At 38.8% G+C, this 14,909-nt stretch overlaps 1 long non-coding RNA gene and 1 pseudogene across 2 annotated transcripts in view; one reads left to right on the top strand and one right to left on the bottom strand.

The window, feature by feature from the left end:
* LOC145715120 (uncharacterized) overlaps positions 1–14,909 on the bottom strand; it is a 353,021-nt gene that overhangs the window by 11,369 nt on the left and 326,743 nt on the right. The window lies entirely within an intron of this gene.
* LOC144615413 (EF-hand calcium-binding domain-containing protein 13-like) overlaps positions 6,589–14,909 on the top strand; it is a 98,892-nt pseudogene continuing 90,571 nt past the window's right edge.

Genomic DNA, 14,909 nt, shown 5'->3' with positions numbered 1-14,909 from the left:
CAGAGCGGCTGCACCAATTTGCATTCCCACCAACAGTGCAAGAGGGTTCCTGTTTCTCCACATCCTCTCCAGCATCTATAGTCTCCTGATTTCTTCATTTTGGCCAGTCTGACTGGCGTGAGGTGGTATCTCAGTGTGGTTTTGATTTGTATTTCCCTGATAAGGAGCGACGTTGAACATCTTTTCATGTGCCTGTTGGCCATCCGGATGTCTTCTTTAGAGAAGTGTCTATTCATGTTTTCTGCCCATTTCTTCACTGGGTTATTTGTTTTTCGGGTGTGGAGTTTGATGAGCTCTTTATAGATTTTGGATACTAGCCCTTTATCCGATGTGTCATTTGCAAATATCTTTTTCCATTCCGTTGGTTGCCTTTTAGTTTTGTTGGTTGTTTCCTTTGCTGTGCAGAAGCTTTTTATCTTCATAAGGTCCCAGTAATTCACTTTTGCTTTTAATTCCCTTGCCTTTGGGGATGTGCCGAGTAAGAGATTGCTACGGCTGAGGTCAGAGAGGTCTTTTCCTGCTTTCTCCTCTAGGGTTTTGGTGGTTTCCTGTCTCACATTCAGGTCCTTTATCCATTTTGAGTTTATTTTTGTGAATGGTGTGAGAAAGTGGTCTAGTTTCAACCTTCTGCATGTTGCTGTCCAGTTCTCCCAGCACCATTTGTTAAAGAGACTGTCTTTTTTCCATTGGATGTTCTTTCCTGCTTTGTCAAAGATGAGTTGGCCATATGTTTGTGGGTCTAGTTCTGGGGTTTCTATTCTATTCCATTGGTCTATGTGTCTGTTTTTATGCCAATACCATGCTGTCTTGATGATGACAGCTTTGTAGTAGAGGCTAAAGTCTGGGATTGTGATGCCTCCTGCTTTGGTCTTCTTCTTCAAAATTACTTTGGCTATTCGGGGCCTTTTGTGGTTCCATATGAATTTTAGGATTGCTTGTTCTAGTTTCGAGAAGAATGCTGGTGCAATTTTGATTGGGATTGCATTGAATGTGTAGATAGCTTTGGGTAGTATTGACATTTTGACAATATTTATTCTTCCAATCCATGAGCAGGGAATGTCTTTCCATTTCTTTATATCTTCTTCAATTACCTGCATAAGCTTTCTATAGTTTTCAGCATACAGATCTTTTACATCTTTGGTTAGATTTATTCCTAGGTATTTTATGCTTCTTGGTGCAATTGTGAATGGGATCAGTTTCTGCATTTGTCTTTCTGTTGCTTCATTGTTAGTGTATAAGAATGCAACTGATTTCTGCACATTGATTTTGTATCCTGCAACTTTGCTGAATTCATGTATCAGTTCTAGCAGACTTTTGGTGGAGTCTATCGGATTTTCCATGTATAATATCATGTCATCTGCAAAAAGCGAAAGCTTGACTTCATCTTTGCCAATTTTGATGCCTTTGATTTCCTTTTGTTGTCTGATTGCTGATGCTAGAACTTCCAGCACTATGTTAAACAACAGGGGTGACAGTGGGCATCCCTGTCGTGTTCCTGATCTCAGGGAAAAAGCTCTCAGTTTTTCCCCGTTGAGGATGATGTTAGCTGTGGGCTTTTCATAAATGGCCTTTATGATCTTTAAGTATGTTCCTTCTATCCCGATTTTCTCAAGGGTTTTTATTAAGAAAGGGTGCTGGATTTTGTCAAAGGCCTTTTCTGCATCGATTGACAGGATCATATGGTTCTTCTCTTTTTTTTTGTTAATGTGATGTATCCCGTTGATCGATTTGCGAATGTTGACCCAGCCCTGCATCCCAGGAATGAATCCCACTTGATCATGGTGAATAATTCTTTTTATATGCTGTTGAATTCGATTTGCTAGTATCTTATTAAGAATTTTTGCATCCATATTCATCAGGGATATTGGCCTGTAGTTCTCTTTTTTTACTGGGTCTCTGTCTGGTTTAGGAATCAAAGTAATACTGGCTTCATAGAATGAGTCTGGAAGTTTTCCTTCCCTTTCTATTTCTTGGAATAGCTTGAGAAGGATAGGTATTATCTCTGCTTTAAATGTCTGGTAGAACTCCCCTGGGAAGCCGTCTGGTCCTGGACTCTTATTTGTTGGGAGATTTTTGATAACCGATTCAATTTCTTCGCTGGTTATGGGTCTGTTCAAGCTTTCTATTTCCTCCTGATTGAGTTTTGGAAGAGTGTGGGTGTTTAGGAATTTGTCCATTTCTTCCAGGTTGTCCAATTTGCTGGCATATAATTTTTCATAGTATTCCCTGATAATTGTTTGTATCTCTGAGGGATTGGTTGTAATCATTCCATTTTCATTCATGATTTTATCTATTTGGGTCATCTCCCTTTTCTTTTTGAGAAGCCTGGCTAGAGGTTTGTCAATTTTGTTTATTTTTTCAAAAAACCAACTCTTGGTTTCGTTGATCTGCTCTACAGTTTTTTTAGATTCTATATTGTTTATTTCTGCTCTGATCTTTATGATTTCTCTTCTTCTGCTGGGTTTAGGCTGCCTTTGCTGTTCTGCTTCTATTTCCTTTAGGTGTGCTGTTAGATTTTGTATTTGGGATTTTTCTTGTTTCTTGAGATAGGCCTGGATTGCAATGTATTTTCCTCTCAGGACTGCCTTCGCTGCATCCCAAAGCGTTTGGATTGTTGTATTTTCATTTTCGTTTGTTTCCATATATTTTTTAATTTCTTCTCTAATTGCCTGGTTGACCCACTCATTCGTTAGTAGGGTGTTCTTTAACCTCCATGCTTTTGGAGGTTTTCCAGACTTTTTCCTGTGGTTGATTTCAAGCTTCATAGCATTGTGGTCTGAAAGTATGCATGGTATAATTTCAATTCTTGTAAACTTATGAAGGGCTGTTTTGTGACCCAGTATATGATCTATCTTGGAGAATGTTCCATGTGCACTCGAGAAAAAAGTATATTCTGTTGCTTTGGGATGCAGAGTTCTAAATAGATCTGTCAAGTCCATCTGATCCAATGTATCATTCAGGGCCCTTGTTTCTTTATTGACTGTGTGTCTAGATGATCTATCCATTTCTGTAAGTGGGGTGTTAAAGTCCCCTGCAATGACCACATTCTTATCAATAAGGTTGCTTATGTTTATGAGTAATTGTTTTATATATCTGGGGGCTCGGGTATTTGGCGCATAGACATTTATAATAGTTAGCTCTTCCTGGTGGATAGACCCTGTGATTATTATATAATGCCCTTCTTCATCTCTTGTTACAGCCTTTAATTTAAAGTCTAGTTTGTCTGATATAAGTATGGCTACTCCAGCTTTCTTTTGGCTTCCAGGAGCATGATAAATAGTTCTCCATCCCCTCACTCTCAATCTAAAGGTGTCCTCAGATCTAAAATGAGTCTCTTGTAGACAGCAAATAGATGGGTCTTGTTTTTTTATCCATTCTGATACCCTATGTCTTTTAGTTGGTGCATTTAATCCATTTACATTCAGTGTTATTATAGAAAGATACGGGTTTAGAGTCATTGTGATGTCTGTATGTTTTATGCTTGTAGTGATGTCTCTGGTACTTTGTCTCACAGGATCCCCCTTAGGATCTCTTGTAGGGCTGGTTTCGTGGTGACAAATTCCTTCAGTTTTTGTTTGTTTGGGAAGACCTTTATCTCTCCTTCTATTCTAAATGACAGACTTGCTGGATAAAGGATTCTCGGCTGCATATTTTTTCTGTTTAGCACACTGTAGATATCGTGCCAAGCCTTTCTGGCCTGCCAAGTTTCAAAGGAGAGATCAGTCACGAGTCTTATAGGTCTCCCTTTATATGTGAGGGCACGTTTATCCCTTGCTGCTTTCAGAATTTTCTCTTTATCCTTGTATTTTGCCAGTTTCACTATGATATGTCGTGCAGAAGATCGATTCAAGTTACGTCTGAAGGGAGTTCTCTGTGCCTCTTGGATTTCAATGCCTTTTTCCTTCCCCAGTTCAGGGAAGTTCTCAGCTATAATTTGCTCAAGTACCCCTTCAGCACCCTTCCCTCTCTCTTCCTCCTCTGGGATACCAATTATGCATATATTATTTTTTTTTAGTGTATCACTTAGTTCTCTAATTTTCCCCTCATACTCCTGGATTTTTTTATCTCTCTTTCTTTCAGCTTCCTCTTTCTCCATAACTTTATCTTCTAGTTCACCTATTCTCTCCTCTGCCTCTTCAAGCCGAGCCATCGTGGATTCCATTTTGTTTTGCAATTCGTTTAAAGCGTTTTTCAACTCCTCGTGACTGTTCCTTAGTCCCTCGATCTTTATGGCAAGAGATTCTCTGCTGTCCTGTATACTGTTTTCAAGCCCAGCGATTAATTTTATGACTACTATTCTAAATTCACTTTCTGTTATATTATTTAAATCCTTTTTGATCAGTTCATTAGCTGTTGTTATTTCCTGGAGATTCTTCTGAGGGGAATTCTTCCGTTTGGTCATTTTGGAGAGTCCCTGGCGTGGTGAGGACCTGCAGTGCACTTCCCCTGTGCTGTGGTGTATAACTGGAGTTAGTGGGCGGGGCCGCCGTCCGACCCGATGTCTGCCCCCAGCCCACTGCTGGGGCCACAGTCAGACTGGTGTGTGCCTTCTCTTCCCCTCTCCTAGGGGCGGGATTCACTGTGGGGTGGCGTGTCCCGTCTGGGCTACTTGCACACTGCCAGGCTTGTGTTGCTGGGGATCTGGCGTATTAGCTGGAGTGGGTAGGCAAGGTGCACGGGGGCTGGAGGGGCAGGCTTAGCTCGCTTCTCCTTAGGTGATCCACTTCAGGAGGAGCCCTGTGGCAGCGGGAGGGAGTCAGATCCGCTGCCGGAGGTTTGGCTCCGCAGAAGCACAGAGTTGGGTGTTTGCGCGGAGCGAGCAAGTTCCCTGGCAGGAACTGGTTCCCTTTGGGATTTTGGCTGGGGGATGGGCGGGGGAGATGGCGCTGGCGCCTTTGTTCCCCGCCAAGCTGAGCTCTGCCGTCCGGGGGCTCAGCAGCTCTCCCTCCCTTTGTCCTCCAGCCTTCCCGCTTTCCGAGCAGAGCTGTTAACTTCTGACCTCCCAGACGCTAAGTCGCGCTTGCTGTCGGAACACAGTCCGTCCGGCCCCTCCGCTTTTGCCAGCCAGACTCGGGGGCTCCGCTTGGCCGGCGAGCCGCCCCTCCGCCCCGGCTCCCTCCCGCCAGTCCGTGGAGCGCGCACCGCCTCGCCGCCCTTCCTACCCTCTTCCGTGGGCCTCTAGTCTGCGCTTGACTCCGGAGACTCCCTTCTGCTAATCCTCTGGCGGTTTTCTGGGTTCTTTAGGCAGGTGTAGGTGGAATCTAAGTGATCGGCAGGACGCGCTGTGAGCCCCGCGTCCTCCTACGCCGCCATCTTCCGGAACCTCTCTCCTTCCTTTGTTTTATACATATAGCATTGTGCTTGTTATTGTGAGAAATAATTCAAAGAATGATAAGATACCAATCCATTCTTTCAGTCCATCCATGAAATATAAGTTATAGTTGATATAGGAGATGTATATGTGGCAAATAAAAATACAAGGCAAATGATTAATGCCAGTTGAATAGTGAAGACAGTAACAATGGTGGAGACCATACTATACCAAATAGTTGCTAAGTAAAGATTGAGCTCATGAGAGAAGACCTCGAAGAGGTTACATCGAGTGGGTTGCTGGGGAAATCTGCATAGCCACCTAATGTCTTCTGAGATGGCTATTTGTCACAAGGTTTCATTTGATTTTTAACATGGTTTGAATTCCAGGAATGTTGGACATACCACATTCAGCAGTAATTAGTATAACATTTCAGAAGTAAGTGATTTTAAAGTACTATCTCTGTTAAGAATATTAATACTTGCAGTAAAACTTCATGGTATGCAAATGACCCTGAAAATTGTAACAATGTAATATAACTAGCAATGTAATAAATAGCACATCCACTGTAACTCAGATATAAGTAAAAAAAACCTGTGAAAATGCAAGGAATTTTGAAAATTGGTTGGTATGTGATGTGGAAATCTTTGATTTAAAACAGGCTAAGGCATCTTTTGTTTACAATAGTATTTTTTTGAGAGGCGATGTTATAGGGTGCTGAAGACCATGGCTCTTGAGTTAGGCTGTCTGACTTCAAATTCTGACTCCGCTATTTGTTGGCGGTATAATCTTGGACAACTTGATCTGAGTCTTTATTTTCCTCATCTGTAAAATAAAGATAATGATAATTCCTTAAAAAAATATCTGTAAGGAATAAATGAAATAATTTATGTTAAAGTGTTCATCATAATGTCTAGTATATAGTAAGCATTAAATAACATTGGGAATTGCTGCTATGTTAGTAGTTCTGTTTCTCTGGGTTTATTTGAATAAATAAATATAACTGGATTTCTCTGCCTTTTATGTCATTTGTTTTGGATTTCTCTACTTCTTATACCACAAAAGGTAAAATTAAGGTACAGTGTGATCTCCTGCGAATTACAATCTACTAACTGCTTTTTCTAGTTTTTGTACACATATATGGCTTGGGGAATATCTATTTGGTATTATACTGTGTTACATTACAGGGATAACCAGGTAGGTAAATGTAATTAAGTCTCTTAAGCAGGCATATGATTTTTTTCTTATCTTTTTTTTTTTTTTTTTGGCAGGAAATCCTTTTGTGCTCATTCATACTTGTTCATCAAGACCTTTGAGTCCTCAAGGGCCGAATTTATCTCTAAACTGAAAAATGGAAAGTAAAGTACCTTTATTCTGCCAGGTATTTTTTTCAAAAATAGTTTCTAAAGGCTGCTGCTGCTGCTGCTGCTTCTTCTTCTTCTTCTTCTTCTTTAAAAATAGTTTACATTAAAAAATTAGTTTATATTTATCTCACACCCATAATCAGTAAGCAGATTCATAGAGCAATATAATTATAGGATCTTTTAATAACTAAGGTGAGTTTTGAGTTCTTTTAGTGGGCATATAATGAACTTTCATCCCAGCAATATCAAGAGGTCTGTGGTGTATGTTGAGAGTATTTTGCGGGGTAGGGGACTGGGATAATTTTTTAGGAGAATAAAGGATTTAAACCTACATAAATGGTTGTAGGTAACATAATTAATGATGTGGGAGTCTAACCAGAAGGTAATCTAAAAGATACCAAGTGTCTCTAGCCTTCTCCCCTGTGATTCAGGAGATGTTCTTATCCATTGGCCAGTATTGTGTCAAACAAAAAACAAACCCGGACTTAGTAAGGAGAGACTTTATTCGAAAGGATTATTCCAAGGGAGGAAAGGGACTATTTATTGAAATAGGAGAGGGAAGGCTGTGACCATAAGATCTTCAAGGAGCTCAAGGGCTAGGCAAAAATGGCTTTTCTTTCATGGAGAGGAGTCAACAAGGCTAGGAACTGGATTGGGGGAAGTGGGATGAAAGAGTGGCATGATGAGATAAACAGATCAGAGAATATTTTAGGGGCCTGGAGGAAGGAGGAAAGCTTAACCACATTTTGGCTAATAATCCTTTTGTTCTAATTAATCAGTGGGGTTAAAACAGTTTAGCAAATCATTTCGTAGAGCAAAGAAAAGGAATTTTGAAGATATTTGGCCTTGACATAGGTAAACAAGGGTGGCATCTGTGAGTTTTATCTAAAGCTTATGGGGGAAAAGGGTGATTCCTTGCAGCAAGCCATTTTTCAGAACACAAAAGGGTGAAGGGATTCCTTTAATCTTCACTGTTTTCCAGGAGCACAAGGCTCAGGAAAAATTCAACATTGTCAACTGAGAGTCTTAACCTTTTAAATATATGCTTTCAATGGATCTGGTGCTACCATATGACATGTACCTATACTGTAATCCGAAAGAAATTAAAAAAAAATTTTTTTAACGTTTATTGATTTATTTTGAGAGAGAGCACATGTGCACTAGAGAGAACATGAGTGGGAGAGGGGCAGAGAGAAGTAGAGAGAGGATCCCAAGCAGGCTCTGTGCTGTCAGCAGACAGCGTGGTGTGAGGCTGGATCTCACAAACTGTGAGATCATGACCTGAGCTGAAATCAAAAGTTAGGGGCACCTGGGCAGCTCAGTCGGTTAAGCATCCATCTTTGGTTCAGATCATGATCTCATGGTTCTTGGGTTCAAGCCCCACGACGGGCTATGTGCTGACAGCTCAGAGCCTGGAGCCTGCTTTGGATTCTGTGTCTTCCTCTCTCTCTGCCTCTCTCCCACTCATCTGTGTCTCTTTTTCTCTCAAAAATAAATAAACATTAAAAAAATTAAAAACAAAAGTCAGATGTTTAACCAACCGAGCCACTCAGGCGCCCCCCCACCCCTGCAAAAAAAAAAAAAAAAAAAAAAAAATTTCAAGGCTTCTTGCTAAGTACCAAGAAGTGTGATATGTCTATTAACCTGTTCCACTTTTTTATACCTAATACTTAGTTGATTGTATCCTCATGAGCTGATTTGGAAGAGCTGATTCTTAAAAGTTAAAATAATTAACAGCATTAATATATCATACCAGTTTGTCTTCCTTAGACTGTGTAGTTTATACTTCACAGACAGTTCACCTTTAACCACAGAATTTCAGAGATTATTTTCTTCCTTTTCTGTATCATCAAAGTTTCTGTTCACTATTTGACTGCTTCTGTTCATCTGGTCTTTGATAACAGGTTTTTGTGCCTCTCTGTCTTTTTAGATCTTCCTCCTTTTATTTTCCTGGTTTCTGTTTTGAGTCATTTTTCTCAACATCTCTAGGAAACTTTTCATCATTCCTAATAAATATTAGGGCAGCAAATCAGATTGCCTTTTTGAAGCAGGTTGTTAAAGGTGTGCCTCTGTTGTAAGATGAATGTATGCAGACCCTAAAAGTCACTGAAATAGTTCCCTTAATTTACATTTTGTGTAGAAATAGAGATTCTCTAAACTCCCTTAGTGATCTGCTTTATACATGGCCTTTGTAATTTGTTCAGGGGTTAAAAACTAATATACCTTTGATCAGCTAGATGCAGTCCAGTTGTTTTAAGCAAGCAGCCATGTTTTTTTTTTTTTTTTTAAGTTTCTTTATTTTTGAGAGAGAGAGAGAGAGAAAGTGAGGATGAACAGTGGAGGGGCAGAGAGAGAGAAGGAGAGAGAGAATCCCAAGCAGGCTCTGCACTGTCAGCAAAGAGCCCGATGCAGGGCTCGAACTCATGAACTGTGAGATCATGTCCTAAGCTGAAACCAAGAGCTGGATGCTTAACCCACTGAGCTACCCAGATGACCTGCAAACAGCCGCATTTCAAAAGAGTATATTTCTCACTTCATTCCTCTTTTTCTAAACATGTTCATTGCTCGTAGGCCCTAGTTCTTTTTTGGAGGGGGAGGTGTCTGTTTAGAAGAAATATAGCTGCTTTATTTTTTTTCTCGATAGACTTTTATTTTTTAGAGCAGTTTTAGATTCACAGCAAAGTTGAGTGGGGAGTTCCCATATACTCCCTGCCTCTATACATGTGCAGCCTCCTCCGCTATCAACATCGTACACCACCGTGGTACATTTGTTACAATCAATAAACCTACACGGACATATCTTTATCACCCAAAGTCCATACTTTACATTGGGGTTGATTCAGTATTGTGCACTCTGTGAGTTTGGACAAATGTATAGTGACATGTAGCCATTATTATAGTATATAGAATAGTTTCACTGCCCTACGTATCTTCTGTGCTCTGCTTATTCATTTTCTCCCTCCTCCACTGACTACCGCTGGTCTCTGTAGTCTTCATAGTTTAACCTATTCAGAATGTCATATAGTTGGAATCATATAGTATGTAGCCTTTGCAGATGGGCTTATTTTACTTAGCAATATGTATTTAAGTTTCCTCCATGTCTTTTCATGGCTTGATAGTTCCTTTCTTTTTAGTGCCAGATAGTATTCCATTTTCTAGATGTACCACAGTTCATGTACTGAGTCTACTGCCATTCATCTGCTGAAGGGCACTGTTTTTTTCCCCAAGTTCTGGCAATTCTGAATAAAGCTGTTTTAAACGTCTGTGTGCAGGTTTTTGTGTGGGTATATGTTTTCTACTCCTTTGGTAAATACCAGTAAGGTGTAATTGCTGCAAAATATGGTATAAGTATGTTTAGTACTGTCTTTCAAAGTGGTTGTGCCATTTTGCATTCCCACCAGCAATGAATAAGAGTTCCTCTTGCTCCACATCCTTGCCAGCATTTGGTTTTGTCAGTATTTTGGATTTGGCCATTTTAACAGATGTGTAGTGGTATCTTGATGTTTTAATTTGCACTTTCCTATTGACATGATGTTGAGCAAATGATCTTTTCATTTGCTTGTTTGCCATCTGCACGTCTTCTTTGTTAAGATCTTTTGCCCATTTTTAAGTTGGGTTGTGCTTTTTCTTATTGTTAAGAGTTCTTTGTATATATTTTTGAATATACAGAATAACAGTACTTTGAGTAAAGCCCATTATCAGATATGTCTTTTCTAAGTATTTACTCTCAGTCTGTGGCTTGTCTTCTCATCCTCTTGATAGTGGATGTAGAGAAGAGTTTTTATTTCTTTTTAATTATTTTTTTAAATTTTACTTTATATATTTTTAATTTGCATCCAAGTTAGTTAGCATATAGTGCAATAGTGATTTCAGGAGGAGACTCCTTAATGCCCCTTACCCATTTAACCCATCTCCCCTCCCACAACCCCTCCAGTAACCCTCTGTTTGTTCTCCATATTTAAGAGTCTCTTATGTTTCGTCCCCCTCCCTGTTTTTATATTATTTTCACTTCCCTTCCCTTATGTTCATGGAGAAGAGTTTTTAATTTAATGAAGTAAGTTTAAAGATGCCTTAAGAACTAGATTCCACAACCGTTAGCTATGTTCACGAATGCTGGGCATTTTATAGCTACATAATGCACTAAGGATAGTTGGTGACATTTAGAACATGTACCTAATGTGAACTAATGCACTGATAATTAAATCCTTTTCAACAAAATTCTGTCTGGTAGCATCACTTTAGAGAAAATATTTATCTACAATGAATTATTTGACCCAGAAGGTCATACTGAACTTGCCTGTGCAAAGAGAACATGGTTGACTGTGGCTCTTGGTTACTCCCCAGGCAGAAGAAAATAGCGATTTATCAGATGAAGGCTGTAATTCTCTTGCAACCAACTTGCCATCGAGACATATTGACAACAAGAAAGACATCAAGTTTTCTCAAATGACACAGAAGACAATTTCACATGAAATTAGGGGTTTGAGGCTAGAGCACAAAAAAAGGTAAGTTAAACTCTGAACTCACTTAATGGAATTATACTGCTGCAAGCTTGAGAGAACCAAAAATGTAGCTCCTGTGTTCTCATAAGGTACTAAGTGTGGAGGATCATGCATATTTGTGGCCTTTCTTTTGGTATAGTTTTAACTCCTAGGTAGCCATTCTTTTCATTTTTTTTCTCATTTCTCTCACAGCTATGTGGAAGCCTATAAGCCACCATGGGCTTCTAGTTACAGCAGAGCAATTATCCATATGCCTGCAAGTTTGTCTTTTTTGACAAAATAATGTATTTAAGTCTACAATGTGAAGATTTAATATATGTTTACATTGTGAAATGATTACCACCTTTTACTCATTTCACATGTTTACCTTATTTACTTACTATGTTGGTGAGAACACTTAGGTTCTACTCTCTTAGCAAATTTCCATTGTGCAATATAGTGTTATCAACTATAGCCATGTTATACATTAGGCCCACAGACCTTATTTATCTTTTAACTGAAAGTTTCTACCCTTTTACCAGCCTCTCCCTTTTCTTATTTCCCCCACCTCCATCCCTGGAAACCACCCTTCTACTCTCTGTTTCTATGAATTTGGCTTTTTTAGAGTCCACATATATATAAGATCGTCCAGTATTTGCCTTTCTATGTCTGACCTGTTTTACTTCACATGATGCCCTCAAGGTCCATCCATGTTGCATGGCTGGGTAGTATTCCTGTGTGTGTGTGTGTGTGTGTGTGTGTGTGTGTGTGTGTGTGTGTGATGACACATCTTTAGCCATTTATCTGTTGATTGACATTTATATTGTTTCCATACCTTGGCTGTTGTGAATAATGCTGTGATGAATATAGGAGTGCAGATATCTCTTTGAGAGTGTTTTCATTGCCTTCAGATATATAGCCAGAAATGGAATTGCAGGATCATATTGTAGTTATATTTTTAATTTTTTGAGGAAACTCCACATTGTTTTCCATAGTGGCTGCACCAATTTACATTCCCACCAGCAGTGCACAAGTGTTTCCTTTCCTCCACATTCTTGCCAATACTCGTTTCTTGCCTCCTTGAAAACAGCTATTCTAGCAGGTATGAGATGATACGTCATTATGGTTTTGATTTGCATTTCCCTGATGATGAGCGATTGTGAGCCATTTCATGTACCTGTCGGCCATTTGTATGTCTTTTTTTGGAAAAATGTCTATTCAAGTCCTTTTAAAATTGGATTATTTATGTTATTGAGTTGTATGAATTCCTTGTATATTTGAATATTGACTCATCAGATATATGGTTTGCAAATATTTTCTCCCATTCTATAGATTCCCTTTTCATTTTGCTGATGGTTTCCTTTGCTGTCCAGAAACTTTTTAGTTTGATGTAGTCCCGCTTGTTAATTTTGCTTTTGTTGCCTTTGCTTTTTGTGTCAAATCCAAAACATTATTGTCCAATGTCGAAGAGCTTACTATGTTCTACAAGTGTTACTATTTCCTTTTCAAAATTGCTTTAGCTCTTTGAGGTCTCTTGTGATTCTATACAAATTTTAGGATTATTTATTCTACTTCTGTGCAAAAAATGCCAGTGGAATTTGGACAGGAATTGCATTTAATATATAAATCACTTTGGGTAGTATAAGACATTTTAAAAATATTAATTCTTCCAGTCCACAAACACAAAACATCCTGCCGTTTATTTGTGTCTTCTTCAGTGTTTTTCATTAATGTTTTATGGTTTTCAGTGTACTCATCTTTCACCTCCTTGGTTAAATCTGTTTCTAAGTATTTTGTTTTTTGATGCTATTGTAAATGGGATTGTTTTCTTAATTTATCTTTCTGATAGTTTCTTGTTAGTGTATAGAAATACAACTGATTTTTGTCTATTGATTTTGTAATCTGTTTGACTTGGGTACAAATCAGAGGTTCCCATGACCCCTACTCAGGTTTAATTAATTGCTAGAGCATCTCACAGAACTCAGGGACACATTTATGTTCAGCAGTTTATTAAAGGACATGACTGAGTATACAGAAGAATAGTCACATGAAGATATTCATTGGGTGAGGTTTGGGAGGGTCCCAAGCACAGGAGCTTCTGTCCCCATGGGGTTGGGATGTGTCACCCTCCTAGTCTGTGGATGTGTTCACCAACCTAGAAGTTCTCCAGAGAGGGGAAGGGGACTGGAAATGGAATTAATAATTGATCCTACCTACATGAATAAGCCTCCATAAAAATCTCAATAGTATAGGCCTATTCAGAGATCTTCCAGGTTGGTAAACACATCCACATACCAGGAGGCTGATGTCCTCCCAAATCCTTGGGGACAGAAGCTCCTGTGCTAAGATCCTGCCAGACATTGCCCTATGTGTCCCTTCATCTGGCTATTCACCTGTATCTTTTATCATATTTTAAAAAATAAACTGGTAAACATATGTAACTATTTTTCTAAGTTCTGTGAGCTCTTCTAGCAAATTAATCAAATCCAAGGAGGGTCTTTTGGGAGCCTCTCATTTATAGGTGATGAGTCCGAAGCACAGGTCACAATCTGGAGTTGTGATTGGCACAAGTGGGGTGGGAGCAGTCTTGTGGGACTGATCCCTTAACCTGTGGAATCTGACAGTATATCCAGGTAGATAGTGTTAGAATTGAGGTAAATTGTAGGACCCAGTTGGTGCCACACCCAGTTGGTGTGGCAGAGAATTGCTTGGTGGTGGGGAAGAATACCTCACACATCTGGTGTCAGAAGTGTTGTGAGTGTGGTAGTCATGGAGGAGTAAAGGAGAAACACAGAAGAAGAATGGGTTTTTCCCTATATTGTGGGGTATCACATTTACCTTTTTGCCTATGTTGAACCATCCTTGAATTCCAGAAGTAAATCCCACTAGATCATGGTCTATGATCCTCTTAATGTACAATTGAAATATTAGTATATTGTACTAATACTGTACAATATTAGTATTGTATTGTACTAATTAGTATTAATATTGTATTGTAATAATATTGTACTAATATAATGTACTATTGAAATATTGCGTTGAGAATTTTTGCATCTATGTTTATCAGGGATATTGGACGGCAGATTTCTTTTCTTGTAGTGTCCTTGTCTGGTTTTGTTACCCGTAGTGTTGGCCTCATAAAACAAGTTTGGAAGTGTTCCCTCCTCTTCAGTTTTTGGGAAGAGTTTGAGAAGGATTGGTGTTAATTCTTAAATGTTTAGTAGAAATCACCAGTGAAGCCATCTTGGACTTTGTTGGGAGGTCTTTGATTACTGATTCAATCTCCTTACTAATAATTGGTCTGTTCACATTTTCTATGTCTTCATGATTCAGTCTTGTATGTTTCTAGAAATTTATAAATTTCTTTTAGGTTATCTAATTTGTTGGCATATAATTGTTCATAGTAATTTCTTATGAGCTTTAGTATTTCTGTTATCAGTTGAATGTCTCCTCTTTATTTCTGATTTTATTTGAGACTTTTCTTTTTTTCTTAGTCTAGTAAGATTTGTCAATTTTGATTATTTTTTCAAAAGACAAACTCTTAGCTTCTTTTATCTTTTCTATTGTCTTTTTAGTCTATATTTCTGAGCTTTGTTATTTCCTTCCTTCTATTAACTTTGGGCTTAGTTCCTTTTTCCCTTCCAGTTCCTTGAGGTATAAAATTAAGTTGTTTATTCGAGATCTTTCTTTTTTCTTTTTTTTAAGTTTTATTTTTTAACGTTTATCCATTTTTGAGACACAGAGACAGAGTGT

This window comes from Panthera onca, assembly GCF_046562875.1.
Source record: "Panthera onca isolate mPanOnc1 chromosome E1 unlocalized genomic scaffold, mPanOnc1 haplotype 2 h2.Chr16_ul_10, whole genome shotgun sequence".
In the NCBI taxonomy this organism is placed as follows: Eukaryota; Metazoa; Chordata; class Mammalia; order Carnivora; family Felidae; genus Panthera; species Panthera onca.
This window is presented reverse-complemented; position numbering and strand designations above follow the sequence as displayed.